The 15,639-nt window shown below is 36.3% G+C and overlaps 1 protein-coding gene across 1 annotated transcript in view; it reads left to right on the forward strand.

Annotated features, from left to right (window-relative positions):
- The window catches only part of XRCC4 (X-ray repair cross complementing 4), a gene marked incomplete at its 5' end in the record, with an annotated part of 168,274 nt that overhangs the window by 89,638 nt on the left and 62,997 nt on the right, over nucleotides 1-15,639 (forward strand). The window lies entirely within an intron of this gene.

Genomic DNA, 15,639 nt, shown 5'->3' on the forward strand with positions numbered 1-15,639 from the left:
GAACCCACAAATCCCTGTCTCATCCTGGCAGGAGGCAAGATAAGAAGCTCGTGGTACAGGTTGGGGATGCTCTTTTGCAGCTCTTACTTGTGCTTGAATGAGGGCAGCCTGGCTTGCTGCCCCATTTTTCTGCAGCAAGTAGCTGTAGGAGCAAAGGAGAGATGATTTGTTCTCTTTTATTTTTTGGACAAAGTGGGATGTGAGATGGGGGAAAAGTGGCATCCCTTTTAGGGGAGTGTAAACTATATCCCACTTCATTCCTTTCTCTGTAACATGGCTTCCAAAAATACTATAGCATCGTAGAAAAGTGAAAGCTCATTTGCTGACAGTAACCAGTGATTCAGTCAGTTTTGACTCTTTATCTTTGTGAGAGCGTTTTAACCCTGACCTGTGTCATGTATCTGCATCCAGTGTCTGGGATAGGAAACCAGAAGGCATAACAAAAAACAAGCCCTTCCTTCCAACAGTCTGGTGTGTCATAGTTGGGCTGCTTGTGTCTCCTGGATACTCAGGCTGACTTTATTCCGCTGCTGTTGCCATTCAGAAATGCACTGCCAGTTTCTTTTGTGGTAGCATTTCAGAATTGCCCTTGTTGCAGCTGAATCTGAGAAACTTTACCATTCCTGTGCGTGAGAAAGCAGCATTTTGAACTGCCGAGCTCACATGGTGATTTATGGTAGGGAAGATCCTAAACACAATTTCTGTCTGTCTTTATTTTCGGTAGATATCCCTGGAAAACAAGGCCAACACAGTTCTTGTTATTAGTACAAAACAGTTTTAGAGAAAACATCATGTGTTTTTGTAGTAAAGGCAGTAAATCACCAAGGTACATAATATTTCTCTTTTAATACCACCAAAAAAAGAGGCTCTAAAATGGCTGCCTTGATATGCAACCATGCAGGCTAGCGGCAGCCCAGGGAGCAGCTAGCTGCACGAGCTGGGACCTCAGCAGCAGGCGGGAATGTCCTCCTTCAACTTATCTGGGTTGCAGCTCTGCTTGACTTTTTCAACGTTGGGAAGGATTTATTGCGTGAAATGAAATTTCATATTCTGGGACAGGTGAGTTGGGTAATCATGTTAAAACCGTATGTTTGACAGAATAGTCAGGGTGGTGTGTTTTCCCTTGTTAATTCAGAGCTTGTGGAGGAAAAGAAGAATCCTCTGTAAACCTTCTAGCATACTTTCTTTTTTTTTTTTTTTTAATTATTTATCTCTCTATATATGTGCGTATATATATATATATAATTCCTATGTATAGCCTTTACTAGAAAAAAAGGTCAAGAAGGATAGCAGGTGTTTCTCAGGTAATCGTATTATTCATCTGCCTTTTCAGGAAATGCAATTTTAAGTGACTGTGTTCATGTGCAGCATGCAATTAGTCCTTTGCTTTATTTTGTGTATTTCCAGCAAACTATCCCAGAATAATACTCTGAATTCTCAATTGGTGTAATTCATTATAGATCCATTAACTTCCAGAGGGGCTACTCTGGTTTATTCTGGCTCAGTTTCTGGCCAGGGTGTGCAATTCTGAATATGTAATAAAAGTGTTAGTCATCTTAACAGCTGTTATTCACATTAGTATTTTGTACTCAGTCCTGGATGTTTTAATGCGTTTTTTTTGTTGATCAACAAAGAGAGTGTTGTGCACAAAAGGGTATGCATGGGCAAGGATTAGATGAATCTTCCTCCGCTTTTAAACTTTATTCTGATGTATTTGCTCTTACACATAGCATTGTGCTTCATGAGTAGTCTAATCAAAGCTGATTATCTGGAAGGATGGCTGCCAAAATAACAGTCAGAACCAGTGAGTGTGGGACTGAGAAAAGCACTGTGAAGTTGGTTAAACTTGAGCAGACAGCAAAATAAAAAGATTTTTAAATGTCTGATTTTGAACAGGTTGTGATTTTTTTTTCCAAGTCAACTATAGCAGTATAATAATGATTAACCCATTCCATTTAAAGAAAATTATAGGTTCTCAAACATCTTTTAGACAAATGTTATGATGATTTGAAATAATATTAGTTAAAGGCAACACTATTATTTCTAAGGATCAAGCTGTCAAATGATACAGTACTCATGATAGCTGGAGTAGTCATAAGATATAGCCTGCAATCTGAGAAAATATAATACCCAAGATTTCTATATGAAATATAGAATTTATTTCCATTTGGGAATAAATTAAAATCAAACGGCACAGTAATTTTCTGCTTATAGGACCTTTATATGGCATCCTGTCATCCCACACATAAGCTAGTGACACAGTTTTACTGTTCATAATTTTAATTTTTCTGCATCTTTCTAGCCTGAAACACCTTCTTTTCTCCCCCCCCCTTTTTTTTTTTTCCCCAGGACATTCATTATAAAATGATGCCTGCATTCTAACATCTTCAGCAAATTTTGCTAGAAATAGCCCACCATTATTCTTTCTTGGAAAACATCAGATTTTCATAGTGTTTCATTACTAGAGTTTAATATGTGTTTTATATCACAGTGATTGGTCCCTTCATTCCATCTGCAGCAAAGTGCTAAAGGAAAAAAAAAAAACTCTCGTCAGTCTGGATCAGTCTGTTAATTTAATTGTCTGCTGTTTCTAACATTCTGATTTATTTTTTTCTTAATCTCAAGCAAGCGTATATGTCATTTATTCCCATGTCTTTAAAAAGCAGGCTTAGGAACCAATGGTTAAGCAAAAGTATGTAATCTGCCATTACCATTTTCTGAATTCATATTTGGATGCCTTTGCACATTTCTTTCAAGATAAACGTAGCTATGCTGCCTTTTCTTCACTTCTTTTATTTCATGGATGATCAAGTCTTTTTTTTTTTTTTTTTTTTTTTTTTTTTGCCACAAATGAAATAATTAATCTGCATGCACTTACACTGTAAAACCTGCACACTTTTTTTTTTTTTGGCTCTTTTTTTTCTTTTTCCCAGTGTAAAGGAGGTTTATTTGGCCCCTGTCCTTCACTGATCTTCTGAATTGTTATTCTCATAAGTGTTGCAGTAGGGGAAGGATTGTGTATGTAAATCTTATGTATTTAAATCTTATTTTCTCCAAGCTCTCTTTAGTTACAGAGAGGCTATATTACTTTTCCTAATGAAACCACCTTATCATTACAGTGGCTGTTGTTATGGAGGGATGTGAGGAAGTATTCAAATCTCCACAGAGCCGTAATAATTTAAATAATTTTTTGGTAGCAAAAATGCATGAAAATCTGCTAATGTAATGAAATTGCAATATATATTCAATATGGAAGAATATTTTCTGCTTTTATACGGATTTGGTGAGCTTTTTAAATTACTAAGCAGCAATGAATTATTCCTGTATATGGATATCGCCCGTTTGTTTTTTTTTTGGAGTCACCGTTTACTGAGGGAGGAGCAGGGGAATTGAATGAAGCTTTGCCATACAAGCTCTTTTTTGCCCTTAAGTAATTTCTCAGGTTGCTGCATGCTGCAGAAGTCTAGTCTGAATATCAGAATGGCTTAGTGGTAAGATTCTTCATCAGAAGAGACTAGTGTGCTTCCTAGGCTTGAATCTATGTTTTTCCCTGTTATCAAGTGGGTTTGGTGATTTAGGTAACCAACAACCCATTATAGCCTTTTTAATAAGCATTTGGGAAGGTGCCTCTTGGCCCTCCCAACTGGTGGGGACTTTGGCTGGGGAAGGATACATGGAACATTAGCACAGCTCAGGGCATGATCCCGTTTTTTTTTTCCTGACTGACGAGAGGAGTTTTTGCCATATGGAAAGACTATCCCAGAGTTAGTGGATCCCAGGAGAACAAAGCCAGCTCTTTATAGAGAGTCTGGCTGTGACTCTTGCCATCACACCACACAATCACTTTATCTTGCATCTTAGCTGTGTATCTCAGATGTCTGACCGACTTGGGACTAGGCTATTTGTCATAGTCTTCTGCCATTCATTTTCACCATTGCCCTGCAAAGCTTCCCTGAATATCTTTCAGCTTGTCAACAAGAACGTGTTTCATCAACAATTTCATGAAGTAGGTTAAAGGCCTGAAGATGAGCTCCTTTTTAACTACATCTTCAGCTGTGGTCTGTTAGTGGTGACCTTTGCACACACGAACAATTCAGCCTGATCGGTAGAGGTCTGCAGATGTCCAGAGAGCAGATAAAGAAAAACAGCCTGGGTCAGAATGTAAACATGAGCCTTTAGCCCAATAATAAGTTTTATGATCCATTGAATAATAAATGATGAATAAAATTTAAGGTTGTGCTATGTATGTGTTTTACAGAGTTGTAAGTGTTTAAAAGTTTCTGAATATAAATAAAAGTTGTGATAAACTAGACCAGACTCATTGTTCTGGTTAAGACATTTCAATTGATAATTTTTTGTTAGTCATATATTAATGTATTTATAAATTATCAGATTTCAAGTGCAATGCTCAGTAAGTGTTATAATAAATATTAATGTATTGCTGCTTCCGAAGTACTTATTGAGGTCTTTATATTTCTTTAAATATATTCTCAGAACCTCTTAGAGGAGCCAAAATTACCTGTAGCATTTTCCATAGCAAAATTATCCTGTGATGTTGATTGAAACTGTGCCAGTGCATCTGCCGTAAAAACGTTAATGTCATGTCTGAGTGAGACACATGCACCTTCTATGCTCATCATTTCTGAATCCATTATAAGACCTAATGGCAGCTGTATATAAAGACATGCCATAATGACATCTTAAATGCTGTCTTTAAATTCACAGCATGAAAAGCCTTTTAGAAACACTGTGTATGAAAAAAGCAGCTAGCTAACAGCAATTTATGGGTAATATTCCTGGTATGTCTTTGATTTAGTCGTGTTTTTATATTAATTTCAATAGAAATAAATGGTTCCAGAAATCTAATGGTGTAAATAGAACTTTGTTTCTTGTGAATGACGCTTGAGACCTTAGGTCAGCTTGCTTGTTTCACAGCAAACGTTAGATAATGCATGCCAGAGTTCGGAAGTATATCTGCTGGTTGTACAAGAACAAATATATGTATATATACACACACACACACACACACATATATATACATATGATGAAATAAAAATCTAAATTATCTTAAAATTGGAAAAAAAAAAAAAAGCTTTCCACGTACAAAAAGCATGATGTGAATATTCCAGGAATCCTTTCTGTAGCAAGACTATTAGGAAAAGCATCAGCTTCTTGTGAAACAGTCTTTCAGAAGGAAGGCGTTGGCTGTCTTGTTATAATTCTGCCCAGGAACTTGTATAGATACTTTATGAACAGGGACCTTTTATCATTCACCTCAATTCATATTAAAGTTAGAAAAAGGAAAAGGGAAAAGATGGGGAAAAAAAAGGTAGTACCAAATCATACAGGCTTCACAAAAAAAAATTCTTGAAATTATCACTTAAATCCAGAGGATGCTGAAGCAAAGCACAGGCTTTTCTGTGAATGTCTCCTGGAGTCACATCTAACTTCCATGCATTTCACTTCAGTGAAGACACTGAATATTTCAGATAGTTTCAGCTTTATAAGGTTTACTTCTTTTGTGTTTTATTTTTTTAATATATGGCTAAATTTATTTTCTTAATTTCAATGTTTTATACTACTGACATGACCTTTGATCCTGCTAGTACTACTATTGGATTTATATTAATTAGACTTAATCCTTTCAATTCCTTTATATCAACACTGGTTGGTTGATTACTATAATGTATTTTCAGTTGCTGAAGAATGTTGCTGGTCATCGGAGTGGCTCACCTGGCCAGTAGATCCCAAGCTTATCTGTATCAGAGCCTTGCTTGACAAAACCAGCCATTTCCTTATGGCTACCTGCCTCAAGATTCACCATTTTCTCCTAGGAATGTTTCCTCTTAGGGACCACCCTACCAGTCTCCCTGCCCTCTCCATCAGAGCAGAGCAGAGGGGGACAATCCCTTCCCTCACCCTGCTGGCCACACTGCTTTTGGTGCAACCCAGGATGTGGTTGGCTTTCTTGACTGCAAGTGGGGCAGTAACAAATGTTTTGCACATGTACAGGTAGATAATGTCAGTTTGCTCTTCCCTTATCCATCAACCCTGTGATCAAGTAACCATCAAGTAACCATTGTGGCTTACACACAAGGAACTGAGCACACATTTTCATTGAGATCGTTGGTAGGATCAGGAACAGATCTCATGTCCTCCTGACTGTAGTGCAAACTTTTTAATTTTAATTTTAATTTTAAGTTGACTTGGAAAAAAAAATCACACCCTGTTTAAAATCAGACATTTAAAAATACAAGGTAGTGCACATTGAATAAGTTTTATCCATATAACTTTATTTGTAGTATGGGATGCCAGAAGATTGTGGGTGTTGGGAATAAGTGGTTAAGCCTATATTCTGCTTATTGGTTCCAGGAGATTTTATCCATGTTTAACAAAGGATGACTTGAGTATCAACATGTAGCCACTAACAAATATTTCCTTGCACCTTGTTGAAATTAAATCACATTATCTACAAAACATCTATAAGTGACAGTGATTTTTAGTTGACAAGTACATAGACGGAATTAAAATTGGAGGAACTAGAGGTAAAATGCATGTTAGTAATTTTCTGAGTAACCAACCAACCAATACTTCTAGTATTTAGTGGTGCAGAACCATTGTATAAACTGCAGGAGATACTTTTATTTCCTTTTTGCCCCGTTAATGCTTATTCAGTGTTTTTCATCTGAGGATAAAATTTTGAATGATTATCCTTTATCCGATCATAAATTACATATGTTTGTGTGGAAGGGCAGTTTTAATGTATCTGTGTGGGGTTCCAAGGTTAAAAACACGTCTTTACAAAGAGAAAAGTGCTTGTGTCACTTTTAGTGTAAACTCTTAGACTAAATGACATTCAAACTCAAAATCCATCTTTTCGTGTCTCAAAGAAAACAGATAGGACCACACATTGTTTATGTTGCTAATATAAATACCATAAATAGCAAAATAGCTTCTGAACTGAGTGTAATCTTTGCATAGATTTTATAGTATTTTGTCACTAATCTGTAGTAAATTACGTGCAGACAAAGTTCCTGTTTAAATATAGATTCTTATTTTAGATTTTTCCACCTTTAGTGAACCTGAAGCAGAAATATCTATACTCCCCTAAATGGAATTTTAAATATAATTGAAAAAAATATTAGGGTAGCCTAGAAGGTACTATACAATACTGTTATCAGTAGAGGTTAGTAATTCAATGCCAGCATCATGAAAACATACATTTTGTGTACTTATTACAGCCCCTTGCTTTCCTCGAGTTATGCTGGTTTCCTCAAAAAGTTATTTAATGGTGAAAGAAATCATTCTCGTGCCATTAGAGTCTGAAGATTCATCTATTTCAAAGCACTCTGGAGTAAATTCAGGTGATTATATAGGTTATGGCCCGAGTAGAGCTTGCACTTCTCTGTTTTTAAGACTACCTTCTCTAAACAGTAGTTAGATTTCTCTGGCCTGATGATCCCTGCAGGCTTCTCAGTAAATAAAAAATGCCACGTGTCAAAAAAATGATCTTCTAAACTAGTTTCCTTATACATACATGCTCTAAATAGCATTACAGACGACCATTTTGCGTAAAGGTTAGCAAAGTAATCTCTTACTGATTTCAAGTTGGTAAGTAAGCAAAGCAATTATCATAGTTCAAACTCTTCTTTAGGACTGGCTTTCAAATGTCAGGCTCCACAGAGCTAGACCGTGGGTTAGACTTAGTAAGAGATATTATCTGACATGTAGGGTAACCTCAGAGGTGATACTTGGAAGCCCACCATTGTCAGTGCCAGATCTGGAGTGCGCTGCATGGACTCAGGAACATAAGCCATAGACACCAGACAAATTTACTGGGCAGCACTGATGCCAGCATTGGGTGGAATTCCAGTCATGATGTATATGTTTTACATGTGTAATGAGAAATGACTTTGGGCTCCACCACATCACATTGAGTTGAAGGATCACAGCCCAGAATTTTTTTCCAAAGCTTTTCTTAGCTTCATGTTTTTAATTCTTCCGTCTGTCTGTTTTGTTGTTTTGTTTATTTGACCTGCATGTTGTTTCATATCTCCTGGGGACACTGGTCAGAAGCCTCCTACCTCCACCCTGGGTGGTACAGATGATCCAAGTAGGACATTCAAAGGAGTCCAGAGAATGACTCCAATAGGCACACCCGGGACAGTGAGCTCATCCAGACCTTTTCAGATGAACACTTTTTAAATGCTCTTCCCTGAACTTGAATGTGCTGGCATGCTAGATGACCACGCATCCAACCATGGTACACAAAAAGTAGTTTCATCAGGCAGAATTAATACAGAATTTCAAAAAGGATTCAAGGGCGAGAGATGGAAGAGGATTTCTAAAACTGCACATAATAAATCTGGACTTGGAGTGGAACACTAAGGCCAGAGCATGTTGTTGCTGAGCAGCCCAACTCTTTACCTTTGGCTAGTCAAAATCCACAAGGCATCTGAGTTGGCAACATTGTCTTTGTTTCTGTCAAGCACCCCCAAAACAAACAAACAACAACAACAACAACAACAACAACAAAAACAAACAAACAGCAACTTTAATTGTTAGTATGTTCTATGTATTGAAATAGCAGTCTCTTAGCTTTCACCACTTTGTAATGGAGTGTCTTACCTATGACCCGAGTGTCAGGAGAGATTTGAGCACATTATGAAGCTTTCCTGTTACATTGTAAGGCGAGTACCGATACGTACATGTAGGTTCTAGAGGTGTCTTCGTACATGTATGCTGCATGCAATGAGTGTTTCCAAAATCTCTGTTACTGATATATCATAATCCTTGATATATATGATATTGATATATCATAATCACCATTTTAAACTGGTGATTTTCTTAGAATTATGGCATTACTAAACTATTTATAGCAACATACACTATTCTGGATTATTAAAAATGAGTATCTCAGCTATTGAAGTACATATGGTCATTGAAATATCCTGTATTAAATTATTTTTTAAAGGGATTCTACTAGGGATCATGATTTTGATTATTAAAATTAAAGAGCTCCTTCACAGTCTCTGCAGATTTTGTGAAAACACATTTTTTTTTCTCTTGCATATTCTGACATATGAAAAAAGACTTTTTCATGCTTCCTGACCAAACTTGTTATTTTCAATTTTAGCCTGATTTTTTTTTTTCTTTTGGCAATCTAGTTTAAAGACAGTATGAGCCAGTAACAGCTGAGCACCTGAGTTTTCTCAGATAAGTAAGCACTGAGAAGTAAACCATATGTCAAGCAAATTTTTATTTAAACTTGAGAAAGTTTCACTGCAGGTTTGAAATAGTATTTCTTAGCTGAAGAAGAGATTTGTATTTTGAAAATATTTGAAAAAGTTTGACATTAGAATAGACTTTGCAAATAGAAGCATGTAGGACATAGGGCAGTTTGTCAGTGGTAATACAGTCTTGCAGTGTGAAATGTAAACTTCCTTACTGAACTGAATACAATTTATAAATTTTGTATAGCTGGATCTAAACTTTTTGCTGGAGTTGTTTTAAAATGTGTCTTCATAAACACTTCCCATGGTGATATTCTCTATAAAAATAAACGTTAATAACTAACTGACAGAGAATTTATAGAACTGCAGTCTTAACTGCCTTTAGGCTCCAGGGGATTATGGTACAGTATAGGCAAATTTATACAAAGAATGAAATGTAAAATAGAAAAAAAAAAAAAAAAAAAAAAAAGGCTAGAGAATGATTCTTACTGTTTTCCTAAAATTAAAATGATGACATATTCCTGTTACTTTCACTAAAGTATACACACAAACTATAAACACCACTGTTTAATTTGTGATCTCTGAGTGATCTATGGGGATCTATTTCTTGTGAAAAATTATGGCTAAAATGTGTGTGTTATAAAGTGTAATTTTAGCATAGGTAGGAGTGGTATTTCCTAAATTGCCTGTCAAAAATGACTTAATCCTACTTTGCAGGAATTGCCTACATCAGTCAGACACATTCATTTCCATACCCATTCATTTAGGAGACTCTCTGCTGAGAATGTCAAAGAGATGCTAATTATTATCAGCTCTGGTGATCCCTTGGGAATTAGGCTGAGACCGAGAAACCACATAATTACTGAAGTTACACTATAGTCAAGGATTAAAGTGATGAGTTCTGCTCCCTTTCTGCTTTTATTTATTTATTTATTTATTTCCTGGCTTGGGCAGCAGCTGTCACATGCAGTCCTTGCGCACTTTAGATGGTTGTTTTGTGAGCACTTTGTCCTCTTCCAGGCCAGTTTATGCCAATGCTGTGCAAGGGCAGGAGCAGAGAGGCTGTAAACATTGTAGGTGTAGCCTGGTGGTTTCCTAAAGAAAATGTCCCTTGAACAAGGGACTTAATTAAGTTAAATCATCTGCTTCATTAAAGCAGAGCAGAGCTTGGAAGTTCAGCTGAGTAACTTTATGGATCGTGCTACCTGGATATAAGCAGAATTTAAGCAGGAAATTCTGTTCCATTAACAGGGGGTACTCTGAGAGGTATTTAACAGACATTTGGCAGCATTACTATCTGATAATCTGAACAAATTCTAGTAACTGTTCATAAATCCTTACTACTCTGAAGGAATAAGTGCTTATTACTCTACAGAAAAAGGAATTGGGTAAATTTTCATTCCGAGCAGAAATTCTAACTGGCAGACTTTTGTATTGCTGTCAATAAAATCTTTAGGATAGGAGGTTTAAATAAATAACAGTCCTTTTATTGAGGATGAAGTGTTCATGTCCTTTGTAAATTCTTCCTGTTTATTCTGATCCAGGAAGAAAACATTTTTTTTTTTTTTTCTAATTTCAAATTCCTTATTGCAAGCAAAGCAAGTTCAGAGTATTAAATAATTTTTATTATGTGGGTCATGACAGAAATTTAAATTTTCCTTGAACCCATTTGACATTGATGACTGATTTTGAAATTGTCCTGATAATTCAGTAACATGAATCTTATAGTAGTAGGCTGTTCAAATATGTTTTTCTGTGCAGTGTTTCCTTTTCTGGATTGACTGATTAACATAAAATTAGTCTAGTATCATAAGCAGTGGAACAAATCCCATGAGACCTATGACTGTAGGGCTCTATTTGCAAAGGACACTTCCCATTCTACTGTTAAGTCAGCATGCTGAGAAGTACAAACATTCAGAGAGAAAAAATGGTTTGGTCAAGTGAAAAAAAAATTCAGTATTTAAGACAATCAAAACCATATTTGAGGCTAATTACCAGTGAGACAAAACAAATGAGAAGAGCTATGTCATCTTCAACTGTAAATATTGAGGACCACATTCTGCTCTCATCCACATTACATTAAAATAGATCATTTGCAAAATGGTATTAATGTGCATGGTTTTATCTGGGCCTATGAGGAGCAGTTTAGCTAAGCAAGTGTGGCAGCTCAACCAGATTTTTTGGATGACAGGAATGTATTAAATGAAGAGATCTGTTCTTGCATCTTAATATATTCTAACAAGGTGAAGGGAAGTTATTTCTGTAACTGTGCTTGCTATACATAAAATGGCATCAATTACAGTTTTTTTGTTGCTTGCACTACAGCTCTCAGAAATTCAGATGTTGAGTGTATTTTATGTGTATGTGAAGTTAACATCATTGCAGGCAAATAGGTTGCTCAAATTTAGAATGTTTCTACTCAAGTTTTGCTTATATGGTTCAATATATATGTATATGTATATTATGGCAAAACTCAGCTTTTAGTACTGGTTCTAGTCCTTTAATGAGTGTAGAGTTTCCATAGAGAAAAAGAGCTGAATGCTGTTTTCTCATGTGACTTCAACACTGTTGTGAACAACTAGACACCTCCCACCTGCAGAAGTTTTGTTATGGGTGATGATATATGAAGAATGTTTTTGTTGTTGTTCGTTTGTTTTCCCAAATTGTTAGGTGGATATGATAGATTGGAAGTATTTTTTTAAAGAGGTCACTTTTGTATATCAATAAATTAGTGCAGAAGTCTGAGAGATATGTTAAAATACAACTGGACTGCCTATCTTCAACCAAACTATACAAATTTATTTTAAAATGCCTGTAATTCTGGGGAGTCATGGTGTCTGCCCAGCTTTGGCATTTCATATACTTTTCCTTCAGGTGTGTGCCTAGATCAAGTTGCCATTTTTGTGCTTTTTTGTGCTCTGTGAGATTTTAATCATGGTATGGCAGAGCTAGACTGTGCTTCATTCAACCATTTTAAGCATCAATTTGAAATGAGTTTAGTTTCTCTTCCTGCACAAGAAATGACAGCAGGCCAAAACAAGTATTTAAAAGGGTCACATTCTTATATGAAGTGCTTAGTCTTCTTTAATGGTTTCCTAATAATGCAAAAATTGTTACGTAAGTTGGAAAATGTAGAAAGGTGTTCCTCACTGTGTTGTAGGACAGGGTCTTGACGCCATCAGTTGAATTAGCTGTCTGTCCATCTCATTACTCGCGGGTTCCCTGCTAAGGTTTTTCAGTGGAGCCGGGCATTTCTCCAGGCCATGTCTGGTGGGCCGGAGACTGCAGAGAGCTTGCAAGGGCTAGGGCCGTTCTGTGTGGGTGCCAGGGGCTGTGGAGCAAAGTTCTTGGGTTTCCGGGAATGGCTCCAGGTTCTTCTGTACCAGAGTAAAGGCATCTTCTATTTGCAGGCTGCAGCGTTAGGGGACAGTTATTGATTTCTTTTCACTTTGACTCTTCCAAACCAGGGAAAGATATTTTTAATTTCCACTATAAATTTATATCTAGGATATCCTTTTTTATTAGAAAAGTCCCTCTACGTGTCAAATAATAGCAGTCTTCAAAATGACAAAAAAAAATAAATCAAACATTTTTACTCAAAGTCTTTAAACTTCTTTGCAGAAATATTCTTTTAGCACTTAAACTATGTTTCCTTTTATTACTGTCTTGTCAATCTTGTTTATTGCAACTGTCCTCTTTACAAGGCATGCTATATATTTGGAACATTTCTTGATCAACATTTGTTGTTTTATAGGGTTTATTTACTGGCTTTATTCATACAGCACTCTTTCCTCTATTTAAATTGCTTCATTTTTTCTCAAAGGTATGATGGTAATCCATACTGTATTCTATAATTTCAAACTAAGAAACTTAATTTAGTAAGAAGTAAAGGAACTTTACTTCCTTAAAATGGTAACAAAAATTAAACAATGAAAAAAGAAATCAGAATGAAAAACTCAGTTTGTATTCAAGACTGTCCCCCGTTATTCCAAATGCTTTTGTGTCAAGCAATGAATATTTTTATTCTGAAGCTTTCTTTGGCCTTTAGTCAAGTACTATAAATGAATCCCTTAATGACATTCATTTCTGGGCAGTAGTAGTAGGTATTAGTTTAAAGTCTTATGGTGATGCAAGATATTTTAAGCTTCAGGTCTATGTCATCTTTCCGTTAGAGGTTGTAACCATAGTGGTAGCTAGGGTTAAAAAAAAAATACAGCAAAAAAAGCCTATGGTGATGAACTATTTTGTACGAGCCAGTCTACTGCTACGCATAATAAAAATTATTGCAGAGGTTTATCATTTAGGTCTATGGTTTTTATTCTTTGATTTTAACAGGTCATAAGAGCAAAATTTGTTTTCATTGGGAAGATTTCTTTGAGGTTTGGGTAAAAAATTAGACCCTTTCCCAGGCTGAGGTTGGGAAATAAATGCAGTATATATACTGCAACGACTAATATTTCTCTTCCATTTACCTCACATGAGCATGAGCAGGACAGTTGCAGAAGACAAGCAGGATTTGTTTCTAAACATTATGCAATGCTGAGCCTGAGCACCTCTCTACAGAGCACCATTATATATTCCACAATTAGAAGCACAGAGGCATTATTTAACATCAGCATTGTGATAGGTTTATATATGCAGTTAACCTTTGGATCTACTTTTTGTCAAAGGAGAGTCTGAGAGGACAACAACAACAACAAGGAAAAGTAAGAGCTATGATGATCAAATTACTCAAGTTTGTTGCTGTGTGGTTCTTTATATGGTTCTTGACAGTGAAATATTTTATGTGTTTTAATTAAGAAGGGGCTGACTTTGGGAACTGATTTCGGAATATACAAAATGGTAGATGTATTAGGTATACAGGTATACAACTCTGAATGTGCTGTCAGTAAATAGTAACAAGCAGTAACAAACAAAACATGAACATGTTTTCAGCATTTAGTGCTGGAAAAGTATGCATAGCTAGTTAAAGTTTAGAGTGCAGGGTTAGGCTGTAACTTAACCTTTTTCAGCATTTATTACAGGCAGTGTACCTTGTCTGTACTGGACTTTGAAACTCGTTAATTAGTTTGTGCCTTGGAAATATGTCAACTAATGCCTGCTTTCACCCTACAAAGATCTGTAAGTCTATGTTGTATAAGTGTAGTCCATGCTGGTAGAAGCTGGGATGTTCTGATGTTTAAGCATGTGCTTATTTGTAATATTTGCAATAGTTGCATTGGCTCTGAGAAGACTGTGTTTGCATATTTAATTTAGTGGTGATCTTGGTTAGAAAGAGTTTTTTAAGAAATAGCAAAAATATTTCTTGTGGGTTGCATATTTTCTTCTTGTTTCAGTTTCAGAAGAGCTGAATAACAAATGTGAAAGGAATGCAGAAATAGGACCCGTTATTTACTTTCCATGAAAACCTTCAGTATGAATCTCTTAATTATGGTGTCTTTCATCCACGTAAAGATTAAACCTTCCAAAAACACACAGAAAGTAATAACCAGCGAAGTTACCATAATAGCATCAGCCTCAGTCACCACATTATTATTTAATATATTTCAGTTGAAATGTGTTCTTCTCTGGATGTCATTATCTTAAAAATTTGAAGTAATTAAAGATTTTATTTTTAAATAAGGCATACCAAATAAAAGCATGCTACAAAGTCTTGATGGCTGGAGTAAAAATGTCTACATATCTTGTGAGTGTCTAGCAAGGGAGGGTATGGAGGGCTTCTACTTCAGGAGGGATATTATTGTCTTGATGTTAAAGCTTCAAGGAGATAACTGTCAACGCAGAGAGGGGATTGCTTTTTAATTGAGACACTGCATCTTTTATGAATTTACATGTTGAAGTAATACGAATGTGAAAAGTAAATTTTATGTGAATGAATCTGGATACAGCCTACTTTACTTACCTTAGGCAGAGGGCTCAGTGGAAACCTAGACTGGTCATCCAGTTTCAGGTTCTGAAGAGCAAGGAGTTCTTCCCATTTTCCTACCAGACCGCAGCCACTCTGTCTTTTGGGGAGATTTACTCGGAATTGGGGCCACCTGTTCCATGGGTGGAACGGTAAAGTGGTGCTACCTCATTTCATGTACTGGTCTGCTCCAGCCTCAGTGTACAGGCAGCAGGCTGTCCATGCTGTCCATCAGTCTTAGTGGTCATTGCCTTCAGAGAGGCTACAGCAGAACACTGAAGGATATATGGCCTGGTGGCCTGTGGTAGCACAATGACTGGGACATTATAAAGTACACAGTAGTACATAACAGTACTTGACCACAGAAGCAAGCATCTTTAAAGGCTTTATTCTAGTGAATATTGAAAACTCGAGTTACATGAGAGTCTACAATGAGGAAGACCATTAGTATATTTCTAGTCCATAACTGCCCATCTTACTCTCCAGTGACTACAAAGAGAT

This window comes from Netta rufina (assembly GCF_964035555.1).
Source record: "Netta rufina genome assembly, chromosome: Z".
NCBI classification, from domain to species: Eukaryota; Metazoa; Chordata; class Aves; order Anseriformes; family Anatidae; genus Netta; species Netta rufina.